Source organism: Crocuta crocuta, unplaced genomic scaffold (genome assembly GCF_008692635.1).
Source record: "Crocuta crocuta isolate KB4526 unplaced genomic scaffold, BGI_CrCroc_1.0 scaffold144, whole genome shotgun sequence".
In the NCBI taxonomy this organism is placed as follows: Eukaryota; Metazoa; Chordata; class Mammalia; order Carnivora; family Hyaenidae; genus Crocuta; species Crocuta crocuta.
Window position 1 is genome coordinate 416081 of NW_027529669.1, and position 16377 is coordinate 432457.

Below are 16377 nucleotides of genomic sequence, written 5' to 3' on the forward strand. Positions count from 1 at the left end.
AACTAGTTCTAAAAAGCACACGGAGAGAATGGGAGAGGATTAGGAGGAGCTTCTCCTGGGAGTGGGGCAGGGCCCCTGCTGCCCCCACACTGATGGAGGGGAGTCTCCCAGGGTATGCCCAGGGCAGGGCCAAGCAGGGGCCAGGGATCACGGGAGCGGGGACCGAGCCTCTTGGCAGAACAGGCTGGGGGCCGGGAGGTGGCCGCACCTCAGCTGCTCTCCTAAGGCTCTGCCTGCCTGCTGGGCTGAGCTCACACCGCAAGCCAGCAGGCCGGAGGGACAGGCCTGCTGGGTGCCGGGAGTCCCAGCTGACTGTGTACCAAGGAAGGCGGCTGTAGGAGGGAGTGGGTGGCTGCAGGGACCTGCGTGGGGCCAGCCCTGTGGCTTGTCTCCCAGTTTCAACCTCCTGAGGCACATTATGGGGATTTTGATCTGGCTCTTCTGTCTGAGCTCTGTGTCCCGATCAAGTAAGCAATGAAGGGTCTGCTCGGGATCTCCATCAGGTGCGCGAAGTGTGTGTGGTCTAGTAACACTCCAGGCAGCAAAGGTGTCCCAGAAGGGGACTCCCAGTCAGAAGGGACAAGGTGACCCCGTGTGGCTGCAGAAGGCCCAGGGGAAGGAAGAGGTAGGTGCGGCCCCTCCCCTGGGCCTCTCTTGGCCATGAGCACAGGCACACACACAGACACACTCACGCACACGTGAAACAAACACCCTCTGCCACCCAGGCAGACTTAGGGAGGCCCGATTTCAACTTTTGGAGGCCTGATGTCAAGACCCGTTTCCAATGATCGTGGTTTTAAACGATGCGCCAGGAGCCAGCAGCAAACCGACAGCGGCTCTGCCTTAGCCGCGGCAGGTTCCCAACACAGAATCGCTACAGGATAGAGTGGGGGATACATGCACCGTGGAGGGCAGGAGCAGGGGAGGAAAGGAGGGAAAGAAACAGAGCCATCCCCCAAACACAGCGAACTAGAAGCCCACTAAACTCTAAGACTATTGTCCTAGCTACACGGAACTACTGGGGAGGAAAGAAGTTCAAAAGGGAACAAGCTAGTCTAAAAAGGTCAGGCTAAGCTACTTAAAGTGTCAATGAAAAAAAGACATACTTGCATTTAAATATGGTAATAGGGCTGTTGAGGGGGGAAAAAGAAAGATCCAGGTGAAATAAAGGTACAGGTCGTCCCTGGCTGCTGGAATGGGTCTCCCAGCTCCCTTGAAGACCACACGTGTGCTGGAGGCTGCCTCCCACCCCCCCACGGAGGGTGGCACTGACCCCTGCCCACCAGACACCAGCGAAGGGACTCCCCACCAAGTCCTTTCCCCATTTCTTCCAAGCAGGATCTAGATTTCTGGAAATGTGGGTGGTGGTGGAAAGTGCTGATGGAAAATAAGGAAGAGGTCAAGTTATTTTTCTCCCTATCCCCACCTCCCCACACCAGGCCCCAGATACAGGCACACAGCAGGACTCGGGGGACCCTGAAGGAGAAGGACGCCAGCCATTGGAGAGGGGAAGGTCAAGTTATTCCTTTGCACTCCTCACCCGTACGTACTTGAAACGGAAGATTTCCTTGGAAGCATGAAAAGGTGTGGTGGGGGAAGGGCAGGGTACCAAACTGGGGGTGGCGAGTTTAGTCAATAAAAAGACATTTAACAAAAGGTCTATTTTCTGGAGTCGAGCGTATTTTTGACAAAAAAAAAGTCTCAGAGAAAAAGGAAGAAAAAAAATCTTATCCAAGAAAGGAAATCCATTATCCTTAATCTCAGATAAAGGTTTCTGCTGGAGACTGAGCATCAGACACTGCTAAGGGCTGGAATTTAATCTCAACCATCAAACGAGGCTAAGCAGACTGACAGGTGTGAGAGGAAGGGTTGGAGGGGGGTGGAGGAGCTGCCCAAGCTGCCCCCTACCCCGGAGAGGAGGGCCTGCGGGCTCTCACAGTGCGCCCACCCCCACACTGCACCTGGGACCCCAGGGCCCCAACCCCACCACCCAGCCCTGCCTCCTTGGGAATCCATCCGGGACCACTTCCCCAGCTCCCTGCCATTCCCCCCACCCCCTGTCCTCTGAGGCTGTTCAGCCTCACCGGTCACCCCAAATATATTCTTCAGATGACCTGGCGGATAAGCCCCTGATGCTATTGCTGGGGAGGGGGGACGACGGCTCCCCTTGGTGGCTGGGCTTGTGGGGGATGGGCAAACACAGATTCAAGAAAGGTGCTTGGGATGGGGCTGCCCCAGCCCCGGGGGGCTGTCAGAAGCCAAAGAAGCGTGGGGACCATGTCCTAAAGCTGTCCCTGTGGAGAACAGCCTGTCTCTAGGACAGCAAGAGGTGACCCCAGCACAGACCCCGGGGGAATGAGCTCTCCTGAGCTGGGCATGGANGGATGGGCAAGGCCTTACAGACTTGTCTGTGATCTTGCTTTCAGCATTTCCCCCAGACCTTGAGGCGCCAGGGGTCACTGATGGTGGCCTACGTGCCTGGGAAAGCTCTCATTTTATTTCTGGAGGGAGAGGAATTCTGGGCTGTCAAGCAGAGAACGGCTCCCAACGTGGGAACCTGGGGGACGGCCTCAGGGAATTAGGCAGCAGGTCTGACGGGGCTCAGGCTTCCTGCTGGGGCTGAGCCCAAGCTAAGATGCGGCACAGCCCCTGGTCCATGAGTGTCCATGGCGGCCCTCGCCCCCCACGCGCCGTGCGGAAGAAGAGGTGACCGTCCCTCCTCTGCTGCTGGGAACAGGGGGAGGGGCTTTGGCCTCAGCACAGCCTGCCGGGACAAGGCGTGAGGGGAGCGGCCAGCCTTCCCGTGAGGCAGTTAGCACAAGTCTTGGGTTCAAATCCTGACTCAGCCATTTACTAGCTTTACCTTTTGGCAACGTTTGACTTTGGGCAAGTTGCTTAACCTTTCTGGGCCTCGATGTCCCCATCTGTAAAGGAGACGATGATATCCATGCAGGATTAATATACACAAAATGTCAGGGAGCACGTTTAAATGAATGTTAGCTGTCATTTTGATGAGGCCTATCCAGCCATCTCTAAGGCAGGACTGCCCCCCCTCCACCCCCAAGGGCTGTGCCATTTTCCCTATGACAAGCCACAAGGTCAGATGGTCACCACAGGAGACTGGAATTCTTTACCCAGAACAGTGGCCCGTAATCCTTCATATGGTCTCAGCTTCATGATGCCATTTTAGTAGAGCTAAACTTCCCTAGTTCAAAATCGGAGTGTGCATTTCCGCTCAGCTCTGACAACAATGACTGGGCCGAAGAGGGCTGCCGGGACCCTCCTGCCCTAATACTTCCCGTTTCTTAGCAGTGAGTCAGGCAGAGAAGAGAAGAATCTTTTGCTGATAAAATCACGGGACCTGGGAGCTTGGGTGGCCCACCTGGTTTGAACCTGGGTATTAGGAGTGTGGTCTGCCCCTGCTGTTGGTACAAGAGAGTAAATGCTGATGGTGGAACTCGGGGCCAGGCAGCTGCTGTGCCTTATGTAACGTGAGTCACATCGAAGACCCAGTGTTGCTAGTCTGGAGCTCCCTGCCCCTCTCATGGGGTAACAGAAGGGTCACTGTGCTTGGCATCAGCGCCGCCACCCCGCGCTGGCCTGGCCTTGCTGTTGTAACCTGGGGACAGTGCTTCCCTTCTCTGGGTCTGGAGGAACCAACTGTTTCTACTGCAAGGAGGGAGACTAGACGGCCTCTAACGCTCCCTCGCCTCCCACCCTGGAGGAACCCGTCTTCCTGATGTAAAAGGATGACAAGCCTAGAAAGCCGTGCCCCTGGGGTGGGCGCAAACACACCTCTGAGGTTACCAAGTCATGGAAGTAAAAGCGGTCGCCGTCCCACGGACGGTGAATGGGATGCGTCTCTGGACTTTTCAGAGCCGTGAGGAACGTTATGGCAAATTAGATGTGAACAGTGCTTCTGAGATTTTTGAGAATTATGTGACGCTACGCCTACTTTTCACCGCTTCCAAGGCGCTTACCAGTTTCTGCCTTACCTAAGCAGTTATTTTTACGCGCACACCTCATTTCTCTCGCCGGGTGACAAATTCTTCTGGGGGCGGGGGGTCTGAGTCACATGTCCCACTTGCGACCTAGCCCAGAGTCTGCCCCAAAGAGGGTTCTCGTGCAACAGCAGCTGATGATGGTCAAGAAGGACATCTGGAGGTGGTGAATGAGCGCCGGGGAAACCACCGCCGCGAGATAGTGCCACTTGCACACGGAGTGGCCTCTCCCCGTGCGATCCTCTACTCCAAGGGTGGCTGACTCAAATGCCCACAGGAGCGGGCGGCAGGGGCAGAATGAACCAGCGGAAGGTGCCGGGCTGCACCCTGCTCTGCCTCATGTGCGGACCCTTAACCCTGCTGCTCACTGGGCCACCCGGGGAGCCTTAACAATTGCTGAGCCCTGGCCCCCACCTCTGGAGATTCTGGTTTATCTGGTTTAGGGGTGTAGCCTGGGCAGTGGGACCTTCAAGTGCTTCTCAGGTGGTCCCAGTGTACAGCCAAGGGCAAGAACCTTCCATTTAAAGGCTTTCAAATGTATCAAAAAGTAAAGGGCGCCTGGGTGGCTCAGTCAGTTGAGCGTCTGACTCTTGATTTCAGCTCAGGTCATGATCCCAGGGTCGTGGGATCGAGCCTCACATCCGGCTCTGTGCTGAGTGTGGACCCTGCTTAAGATTCTTTCTTTCTCTCTGTCCCCTCTTCCCTGTTCACGCTTTCTAAAATTAAAAACAAAAAACTCCAAAAGTTAAATTGTGGTGCACATCTGCAGGGTCCATCAATCCGCCCACTCCACCTCCTTGTGGGGAAAAAAGGTCCTCCTGACAATACAATGATCTAACTCTTGAGACTCCCCGCAGGGCCTCCGTTCAGAGCAGTGGGCCTCCAGCCTGGCTGGGGGAGCCTGAATGGTACACTGCAAGTGAGCTGTGACCCACATGTCTACCTTCTAAAGGCCTTCTAGGGGTGTCTGATGCACTGTGGAGGCAGAGAATCCCTGATTTAGAGGAAGCCCTGGAGCATCTGTTACTTTTAGTAAACAGCAAAAGGGGGCCACTCTGTCGTCGGCGGAGGTTATCAGGGAATGCGTGGCTCTCTTTGCATCTGCTCCCCTGCCCAGTATGAAAAGGTGCCAGGCTGGGAGTGGGCTTCCAGCGGTATGGTCCTGGCACAGTCACTCCTTACTTCTGTGACCTTGGATGAGTCAGTGCGCCTTGGTGCCTCTCACAGAAAGAGGAGAGGATAGGATTCTGAGTTTCCTTATGGCTCCGACAGGCTGTGACTTTGAGGGGCATCGTCATAAAACACTCTCTTGGAAGGTGCATCGCCATCCTAACCCGTCCATTGTGAAAGCAGTTTTCCCTATGTTGTGTTGACTCAAAGCACTCTCCACCCCCTTCCCCAGCACGTCCTGCATCTCCAACCCTCAGCAATTTCTAGAGAGGATTCAAACATTCTTGGCTAAACCCAGCATTGCTCTACAGAATCCAAACACTCAAAAATAAGCAACCCAAAGAAGACATTGTCACCCAGAATGTAGAAAACATGTCCTAAAAGAGTTTGGAAAACCATCTGTCATCTGATGGCCCAGGGCCCTCCCCCACTCCTGGGCAGGCCTGCCTGCTGAGTGACAGAGAGAGAGAGAGACAGAGCGGCGGCTGCAAGGGGGCGAGGGTGGAAAGGGCTGGAAGAAGGCTGGATGGGGCATTTTTGGAGGAGGACGACTCGGGATTCAGATCAGAACAGGGGGTCTGAAGAAGAGGGACAACTGATAACCAAAGGGACACATTTATATGATCAGACTATAAAATTGTGCTTTGAAGAAAGCAGATACGTGTCCATCGAAAACAAGAGAAAAACAGAACCCTGAGTTCCTGGCATTTAAAATAGGAAACGGATTCCCACATAACCTCTTTAGGAGCAAGACTGGCAACCTTCCCCAAGGACACCAGGAGTGCCATTCTCACAGAGAAACCCCCGCCCTGCATGCCAGAGGCGGGTGGAGCCCCAAGCCGGCAGGGGTGCTGGAGAGAGTTGGGGGGGAAGTGCCTCGTCCTCAGCCAGGAAAATGACCGTCATTTGGGACCTGGCTAATGTCCCTCGGGAGAGGAAGGCAGAGGGGCCGATGAGAAGGTCAGGGCTGCCCGCCTGGGTACAGGGAGGGGGAGGGTGTGCAGCCTGGGCCTGGGGCCTGGATCCTCCCAGGTGCCTACAGGAAGTGAGAGGTTCTGGGGTCGAGCCCCAAAGGTCGAGCCTACAGCAATGGACGGCACAAAAGTGGTCCCAAGTAACTTGTAATGCAACTGCTGTTTCACTTCATTTTCTCTTTAGATGTTTCAGTGGGGATAAAGGGGGAGGTACATGGCACGTCAAACCTTTATGAGGTTTCACAGTCTGGTTGTCAGAGAGCCTCTGTATGGATGAAAGGGTTTGGGGAAGCATAAAACTGAGGTCAAAGAGCATCCTTTGGAAACGACAAGAAAATTCCCAGAAGAGGCAAGCACAGACCCAGGGCGCCCGGCCAGAAGGGAAAGGCGTGTGCCTACAGATTCCTTCCAAATCAGAGGCACTCAGGGCAAAGCAGAGAGCCTGCCACCCCCATGCCCCTCAGCACAGCAGTGGGGCGGGGCCTGCCCCCCACCCCCATGTGGAGCCTGGTGGCTTCTGATCTTCTCCTTGGTGACTGAGAAGTCACCTGGTCTCAACCAAGCTCTTGGCTCGGAGTGTGGGGTGGAGGCTGCAGAAGAACTGAGAACACACTTCAGTTCTTGGGTCCTGGGGCTCTTCTGGGAGCCGAGAGCTCTACATGGGGACTCCGGCCTAGCAACCTTCTCCCTGGGCCTTCCGACTCTCCGACAGAGGGCTGGGGCCCGCAGTCCACTCGCTCACCCTGAACTTCTGCAGGGAGCTATGCTAGAGCCCTCCCATCTCCAGATGCTTAACCTCTCCATAAATACTAACTGAGCACCTATTACATGCCAGGCACTGTTCTAAGCACTAGGATCAGAGCAGTGAATGAAACTCGCATGTTCTCTACCCTCAAGGAGTCTACAGCTGCTAGTCTCTGACAAGAATGGGGAGCTCCATCTGTGGGACCATGCTGCACATAAACCAGCTCCCTGGGAGGGGGAGGAAACTGGCCAGTAAGAAGCAGGGCCTTGGATAAAGGCTCACTCTGCCAGGTAGAAGGGAGGGATCTCACAGACTTGTCTAGTCTGCAGACAGGACCCCCACCCCCCCACCCAGGGTCTNCCTGGGGTGTGGCTACCCCCAATTCTGCTTGAAGAGGCAGGCAGCAGTCAGAAGTGCTGGTTGGAGGCCTGGAGTGGCTGACACAACCCACGTGCTCTGGCTCCTGGCCCTGCGAGGACACTCTCCAGCATCATGCTAGCTCTCCAGCAAGACCTCAAGAGCAAGGGGGGCCGCAGGGAGTTCCTGCCGAAAGCCGCCCCCGCTGCTCCATGCCAGTAGCCTGTGGTCCCGGGTCACCCAGGGCTCCTGCTTCCCCACAGAAGGAGTACCTGTCTCGCGGAGAACAAGACCCAGACCTTCAGGTGAAGACTGTGGTGTCTCAGAACACATCAGCAACTCCTCCGAGTTTCTCCTTTCATGAGGGAGCATTCTCCCCGCCCCCCCGTAAACACTGATTTCTGCTTAGGAAACGCTCCCCGACCCCAATGGGCGTCAGGACAAACCACTGGTCTGACCACTGGTCCTTTTAGAGCTGGGCTATTCTGATGGCCTTTTACACTGCTTCTTGCTCCCCAAACTTCAGAGGCCGAGTCAAACTCCTGCTTCCACCCCAAAGGGTCTGTCCCTGATCCATTTAAAAATTTTAAAAAATTTTTTAAAAAATTTATTTCTGAGAGAGAGAGAGAGACAGAGACAGAGACAGCATGAGCAGGGGAGGGTCAGAGAGATAGGGAGACACAGAATCCGAAGACAGGCTCTAGGCTCTGAGCTGGCTGTCAGCAGAGAGCCTGATGCGGGGCTCGAACTCACGAACTGCAAGATCATGACCTAAGCTGAAGTTGGTCACTTAACTGAATGAGCCACCCAGGCGCCCTGTCCCTGATCCATTTAAATCTAAATGGCCTAAAGTCTCTATGGGCCTCCTCACCAGTCTACCTTCCCCCACCCTCGGCCCCCAGCTTCATGCTATATGGGCCTTTGCAATGGCTCTGCCACGGCACGGTTCCAAACACCATGCCTACGGCGCCCACCTCTATGGACCAGGGCAGGGAATGCTCAAGGCCTGAGCACCCCAAGACTTTCGGCTGAAAGCCCCCAGGTCCCCCTCCGGGCCCCATCACTAGCTCCGTGAGTGAACTAACATCTGTGATCTCCACTCCCCCCACCCCCATCCGATGTAAAATGTAGACTCTCCTGCTTTAAGTCTCCTGAGATATGATGCTTCTGATGTCAAGTGGCAGATGACTGCTGTATCGGGCACCCCTGACAGTGGGTGGATCACGGACGGTCAGGGAGTCCTGGGGAAGAGGGGGGGGGTGTGAGGGAGGCACTCTGGGGGGCTCAGGGCAGCTGTACAGAAATATTTAACACTTTTAACAGTCAGTATGGCATACCCCTGCATCCCAGCCCAACTTGAAAGGGCGAATACTAGAACCTTCTCTGTGCCTGTTTCCTCACTGATACAGTAAGAGAGTCTAGTCTAAATGATGAGAAAGCATGTGGTACACCAATGGCAAGAACAACAGCTACTGCCGTAGCACCTTCCACGGCCAAGAACCCAGGAAATCCCCTGCGGCCGGGCCTTCTTAGGGGGCCTCTCAATGAGCCTGCCCCCCTGCCAGGAAGACATCGCCAGCCCCATTTAACAGATGAAGGGCTCCAGGGTCGGAGAGCTTAAAGGACACCGTGCACAGAGTGATTCGAGAGCAAGGTGGCAAAAGCCCATCTCCCGCACTCACTGGTTGTGACTCAAGAAAAGTTGCCTAACTGCCGTCCCGGGCCCCTTCTGCTCCGCCGTCAACGCAGCTAACGGCGTCTCTGTGCAGTGCTGCTGGGAAATTCAACAAGACGATGGCACGGGGAGCTCAGCACAGCTCTCTGGCATGTGGCAAGCCATCCGTAAGCGGAATAATAACTTTTATTTCTATTTTTATTATTATTGCCCAAGGTAATAACAGTAGTAGAGCTGAGAACTCCCTCTGGAGCCTTCCTATTCTAAAATCCTATTAATTTACATGACATTTCACATCCAAAGGGCTTTCATAGATAGCGTTTGTAATTTGCTTGTGAGTGATAAGGGGGTGTTTATCCGAAGTGCTAGCGCTAACTCGGGTGGGGTAACGTGGCGGCAGGAGGCAAGGGGCTGGCAGGAGCCCAGGGAGGGACGGGGCCCTGTGGCGTCGTGACCACAGGTGTGGAAGTGGATCCCGGAGCTCTGGTGCCCGTGTTGTCAGCCGGGCTGGCTGTCCTCTCGCCCTTGGGCTTGTCCGGCCCCTCTGGTTCCCACCGTGTCCCCAGCACCTAGGGCAGGCAGGGCCTGTGACTTGACAATGTGCTTAATAACTATGTGAGCAATGTGCAAAAGACGGATAGGTGGAGGAGGGGCAGACGGGCGCAAAGGGCTTGGGGAAGGATGTGTGTCTCCCTGCCTCGAGCCCTGCCTGAATCCTAGCCTGTCCGAGGCTGGTGCCAGAGGTCAGAGGAAGACAGCTTGGAGAGGCCCTAAGCATGTGCCACCAAGGCAGCTGCGAGACAGGAAAGGCAGGGCAGCCCCGGGGCCAGCGGAACACCTGCTGAGGCTCAGGCCTCCAGGGAGGCGGCAGCAGCCTGCGCTCTCCTTGAAAGCGGCCAGCCCCGCACGCCAGCCTCCAGGGCATCGCTGGTACCCACAAGGGCCTGGACCGGGAACGGCCTCCTGAGACAAGCGTGGGGACAGCACCCCTGGCCCTCAAATTCACTCCCGGGGTCTGGGGAGAAGCGGCATCGGCCTCCCAGTGACAAAGCCTTTTGTCCAGCGCTCTAGCCAGGGAGCGGCACAGCGTCTACCCGGATGGGGTCCACAGAAGGACCAGAGGCAGGAGTGCCAGGGAGGGACACCTGTGACGCTTTCATGCCTTCATGCCGGCGGGTCCCTGGATGTGGAAGACCCTCCCCTCATCAGCTGCCCACTGAAGTTCGGTTTGACTTCAACGTCACCCTTCCAAGCCAGGCCAATGACTCCCTCCCCTGCATGCACTCTACACACTGGTCAGACCGCATAGGGACACACCCGGCCACGTGTGGGATGTCCCCCAGGTGCGGACCTCCTTGCTTGCTTGCTTGGCATCCCTGTGCCTGGAGAGGACCCAGCCTGGGGCAGGCCCTGGTGGCCCTTTCTAGAACACTACAGAAAATGTGCTCTTGCCCGCCCTCACACCTGAAGGCACGGGGAGGAGACGTAGTGACCCCACGGGCTGGGATCCCTCAGGGGCAGGATCCAGACTGACCTACACTCTGGGGAAACGTCTCTGGGCAGGGCCCCCCTCCATTTTTTCGGCCTGGGGAGGAGGAGGACATGAACTGCCCATCCCTCTGGCCTGGCATTGCCACCTGCCAATTTCACACTCAATATTTTGTCGTCGTGGGTGCCTGGGTGGCTCAGTCGGTTAAGCATCTGGCTCCAGCTCAGGTCATGATCTCACGGTTCACGAGTTTGAGCCCCAAGTTGGGCTCTGTGCTGACAGCTCAGAGCCTGGAGCCTGCTTTGGATTCTGTGTCTCCTTCTCTTTCTGCCCCTTGCCCACTTACACTCTGTCTCTCTCTCTCTCTCAAAAATAAATAAACATTAAACATTTTGTGGTTTTTTTGCTTTTTAAGCAGCAGGCTTTCATGTGCTGTGGCTGATGGAAATTAACACCGAAGGGCTTGAAGAGAGGTGATTATGGTCCTGCTGACAGGCTGACGGGGGACTTTGTGAGCCCGGTGGTACAGGTGCTCCAGAAGGCAGGTGGGGGAGTGAGGACAGCGGTGCGGGGGTAGATGGCATCAGGTAGGCTCAGCCCCTGGAAAAGGTGGTCCGAAACCGTGTCCGCAGCCTCCCTCACGCTGCCCCTGCCTCTGGCAGGGTCCCCTCCTCGGACACAACCCTACCTTCTTCCCAGGCACTAGATCATGCCTGATCCCAGTGCCCCTCGTAACAACCTGTGAGGAAAGGGAGCAGGGCAAGGATCAATAGCCCCGTTTGACAGATGGGGAAACTGAGGCCCAGAGGAGATGTAACTCTCCCAGTGGGCTTTGAGTGAACACAGCGCTCTGGGCTTTCGCGTGGGGAGCTCAATGCTAGGGTAGTTACATTTCCTTTCATTTATGCAGAGGAGTGTCAAGAGGCATGGAAAGCTGATCGAAAGTGAAACCCACAATTCCCGTCAATTCAGTTTGCTCCAATTCATTTTCACAAACGTTTATTAAGTGCCTATTAGGCACCAGGGTCTGCTTTCATCTGGGAATAGCATCCGCAACTGGCTCTCCATGCGCAGGGCGGGGTGCGCGGCGGCAAGGCCCACACACCGCCCCAACGGCCCTCACCCCAGGATTTGGGGTGTGTGCTTGCACCTCTCCACCTTCTTTCAGAGCAGCAGCTAGGCCTTCCTGACTATGCCTGCCTTCCACTCAGACATGAGGGCAGGAGCCAACGGAGCCGGACTGGGCTGGCCGCCGGAGGAGCTGGCTTGTCATTTAAGATCGGCCCGTGGATCTAAGCTGGGAAGAGGGGACTCCCTGGAGGCGAAGCGTGAGGGCCGCAGGGCTGTGCAGATCAGGGTGGGTGGTGAACAGATGTGGGGGGCTGTTGTGTCAGGAGGGGCCTTCTTGACAAGGGAGTATCTGTAGAACTGTGGGCGCCCGCCTGGGCTCACGGGTGCAAGGTTACGTCAGTGTCCCTGGGCGGCCAATTATCCCGTCGTAGCATTTCAAGATCGGCTCCACCAGGCTGGGGATCCGCCAGCTCAGGGGGTCGGTCCACCAGGGTTCCCTCGCTGGGGGAATGAGGGCCTTGCTGGGGCAGAGGTGTGTGGCAAAAGCCCCTGCCCCATGTCAGTGGGAGAACGATGCTGAGGTTTAAATTTACGCCCAGGGGAGGGGGCCTCTGAGCCACTGGGTCTACAGTTCCACCGCAGCAAGCCTGGAAACGCCTTCCCTGACAAAGTGGCGGAGGCTGGGGAGGGGGCTTGCCTTTTCCCTCTGAAACACAGGCCAGAAAAACCAGACCTCAGCAGAGGCCAAGGCAGGATGGCAAGTGCGAGTGTCTGCCTCTCCCGAGTGGAGGTGGGAAGGAAAGGATGGACGGGAGGGCTTGGACCAGTTCCCCGCAGTCGGTAGGCTAGGCTTCGATGTGGCAGCCATCAGCGTTTCTGAACACGTCACGAAATGTCCTGAACTGGACAGAACCGACCGGTTGAGTGTGAGCCACTTTAGGAAACAGCCCGCTCCCCATGGCCAAGGCCCCTCTCCCCAGTCATCTGGGTTATGGCGAACTCCTTCCCCTCCTGAGCACGTGGGCTCTCTCCACTCTGCCTTCCACAATCAGGCCACGCCCTTCAGGACAAGACAGACCACTCAGCCTTTGGCTTCGCTCAGACTAGCCGGACCTGACCGAAGCTTACCTAGCGGCAGTCCCTGCTGACCACGGGCTGCAGAGGCTTCTTCTCCAGAGGGGACAGGATGTCCCGGAGCTCGGACCACACCCACCTCCCTCCACGTGAAACAGAACGGCCATCTTCTAGACTGACCCCAAATCACCCGGGAACCATCATTGGACAAATAAGGAAGACCAAATACGAGGCAAGTGGGCATGAGTCCCAGATCCGGCAACCACGCAGGCATCGCCAATCAATCATAGCCCCTCTTTCTTTCTGCTGAGCTAGGACTTGGCCTCAAAATCACTCGTAGGCCAGTACCCATCAGTCAACATCTGCATCCGAGAGGAAACCTGTTTTCTATTGCTGGGGAGGTCCAAGCACAAGCTGGGACTTCCAGAACCAGAGTCCCCAGGTGTCCCCGCCTAGAACGTGCACCACCTGGATGCTCCCAGGAGGGAGCACTGAGCCACAGGACACTAGCCTGGCTGGTCCCCAGGACTGCTGATGGACCCCTGCAGGGCTGCCCGCCAGCCGGAGGCAGAGAGAGGAATAGAGCCGAGAGAGAGTGAGGCAGAGGGGAGGGGAGAAGAGAGGAATTCAGGTGCAGGAGGAAGGGAACAGAACTCATCCTTGTGGTTTGTCCACGCACCCCCCCCCACCCCTGATTCACTTTGGAAATCTCATCATATTACTCCTCTACTTAAAATCCTGTAAGGGTTTTCCACTTGCTTTCGGGATCAAATCTGAATTCCTGAATCTGACTCACAAGCCCACTGTGACTCAACCCTGCCTCCCTCTTTAGCTTCGTCTCCCCACCCAGGACGCTCCTGCAAGTTGCTCATACACTGAAATGTGCATAATCTGTAGGACTCGCATTGCTTCCCCTCTCAGGTTTGTGGCAGAGATTGCTAAGAATCCTGTATTACTCCATTTTTATTATTATTATGCTATAGGTACTCCACTTTTCTTCCTCAGTACCCTGTTTTTAGCGGCATGTGGTGACCTGAAATAAAGACATTTCTGAGGTTCCCTTGCAGCTGAAACTAGTCATGTTACTGAGGTGTGATCAATGGGATCTAAGGAGAGTGCCACACGTGACTTCTGAGAAGTATCATTAAAAGGGAGAGATGTGCTCTTCTGGGAGGAGTATGTAATGGCTGGAGCTTGGGCAGCCTTCTTAAACTATGAGATGGAGTTTCATGTTGAAGAGAACAGAATGTGAAGAGTGGCCTCTAATACTGTGAAGCCACATCCAGGCTGCTTTTACACGAGATGAACAAATTCTTATGTTGTTTACTTTGTGTTTTCTTTCTTTCTTAAAACTACCTCATTCAGTGTCTAAGTGTGTTATTTCTCTGCCTGGGATATACTTCCTTTCCTTCTTCCCCTAGCTAATTTTGTTTGACTTTGAAGACGACCCAGTTTGGATGTCATCTTCTCTAAAGGGCCATTCCTGACAGCCCTGTAGGCTGGACAAGCAGCCACTGTTGTCTCCTTGTAGCAAAGAGAGATGCCTTCTTTAGAGCTAACCACCTGTCTCATGATGCCCAATGGCTCTGATGACTGGTTCTGTATCCATCAGCGGGACTATGAGCATTTTCAAGGAGTGAGTCTCGTTTGTCCAGATATTCTGTACCTAATCTAGCACCTGACAACGAGCAGATGGGGAAGAACTGAGGAGCAGGGGTGGGAGACGTGAGGGTGGGCAAGAAGTCCCAGCAATTCTCTGGCTTTACTCGGGGATCCTCTATCATTTCTCCCACTGCCAAGCTGACCCACCAACGGGCAGCCCCCCTGCGGTTGGCAAGGAAGAGAAAACCACTCTGGAGAGTGACACGGTAAGAAGACACGATTTCTGAAACTTCTCGTTGCACAGCGTTTACCACTTTACAAGGCACGTTCACGGATACACATTTTCCTACTTCCTTCTAACAACCTAACCAGGCTCCATTACTACCCCGGGCTAAGAGGGCTAAATCGCTTGCTTAAGGTCCCATGGCAACTACACGGCCAAGCAGGACCTGGACATGAGGCCTTTGTAGCTTCACGTCTCCAACCTGCACTGTTCAGAGGGAAGGTGGGGAAGCAAACTGTGTGCAAAGCACACACAGGCTGGTGTGCACGGGCACGTGCATGAGCTCACACACCCCTGGGGCACAGATGTCCCAGTGACGCTTTCCCTTGAGGGCAGGAGTGGCGGCAGAGAAAGGGGTGCGGGGGCAAACCGTGAAGCTGCCGCGTGCAGAAGGTCTGCCACTCCGCTCAAGGACAGGATGGCCTCGGACAAACGCAGAGGACACGGGGAAGCAGGGAGGGCTGGGGACGGGCAGCAGCCAGGGGGCGTCCACATGCTTTCAGAAGCTGCACTAGGCTGTCATGGGTACCAGTTATTTCGTGCATTCACCTCCCCCGGAGCGAGAACAGGACACTGTCAGGCTAAGAGATGGCAGCACACAGCACGTCCGTGATAAACAATTTATTTTTCTACCTCAGTTGCTTACAGGGGGAAAAAAATAAACCGTCATTAGGGAGAAGCACAGATGAACTATTTACAGAGATGAAGGAGATGCACCATGGCCGTAATGTCTACGAGGCAAGCATGCTGGGGATAAGTTCACTAAAGCACAGCAATTCAGAGCAAAACAAAATAAAGGGCGGGGACGGGGGGAGCCGTACAGATAGGTTTTTAAAAAAAATAGCACTCATGAAAAAGCCTGCAGGAGGATCAAAGGGGGCTAGCTGGCTATTACACCCAGCATCTTTAATGAGAGGAGCCAAACCACGAAGGGTGGGCCTCAAGGACAGTGACACTGAAACAGACGGTCTGCTCACATCAAAAGCATCCAACGGAAGCATGCGGGTCACTTCTCACAAACTATGAGCCTGAACAAAGGGGTGACTCTTGAGGGTCCTGCTGAGCCCTACTTCATTAATCCACGAGAGTGGGGGCGTTTTGTTTCAAATGCAGACGTGGAGGGGATCAGGATCGTGGGAAAGGCAAGCCCTTCTGGGGGAGGGGTGACTATCAGGGGTGCCAATCAGATCAGGAGAGAGCCTCTGTGTTCCGTCCCCTCCCACCCCCGTGGGCCCAGGGGCCGTGATGCCAGCAGGGAACTCATGGTCGGGAGGGGGGGTGCTGGGGAAGGAGGGGTCTGGCGTGGATCTGTGCCCACAGGTCCTAAGACTCGGCAGTGCTCAGGGGACTCCGCTGTCCCTTCTCTGAGACAGGTGTACTTAATAAATATTATTGACAATAGCCATTGACGGACTGGCCCCCAAAGACAGATAGTGCTGGTTTTTCAGATAGTTTTTCTTCCAGTTTTCCACACATTAGTATTTATAGGAACAGGGTGTGTGTGTGTGTGTGTGTGTGTGTGTGTGTGTTCACTTTTGGTACTGTCCACTACAGGACATAGGTGCTCCAACTCACACATCCCCAACTCCCGTGGGCCATCAGCACTAACAGTTTACCCCATGGGATGCTCCCAGAAGCCTATTTGGTCAATATTCAAAGTCATGATGCCTGATTCCTGGATTCCCCTGGGGAGGCTCTAGACAGTTTGTGAGAAGTTTCCCTCTGGCCCCGTTACATTCCAGGTGAGGGTGGGGAGGCTGGGGCGGGTGGGGAGAATGTTCACACTGTGTAAGAAGTAAAATTCCAGGGGCATCGCACAAGAAAAACAATTTTCTTTTTAAACTGAGTGAAGCAATGAGGACATGAGTCTTTTCCAAGAATTAAAAAGGAGAAAGAGCACGTTCATTCAAATGGGCAGCTAGGACAGCCTTCTGGG

General features: G+C 55.1%; 1 protein-coding gene across 1 annotated transcript in view; it reads right to left on the reverse strand.

Annotated features, from left to right (window-relative positions):
* Positions 1–16377, reverse strand: part of MSI2 (musashi RNA binding protein 2) — a 382942-nt gene that overhangs the window by 25393 nt on the left and 341172 nt on the right. The gene's annotated exons all lie outside the window — the stretch shown is intronic.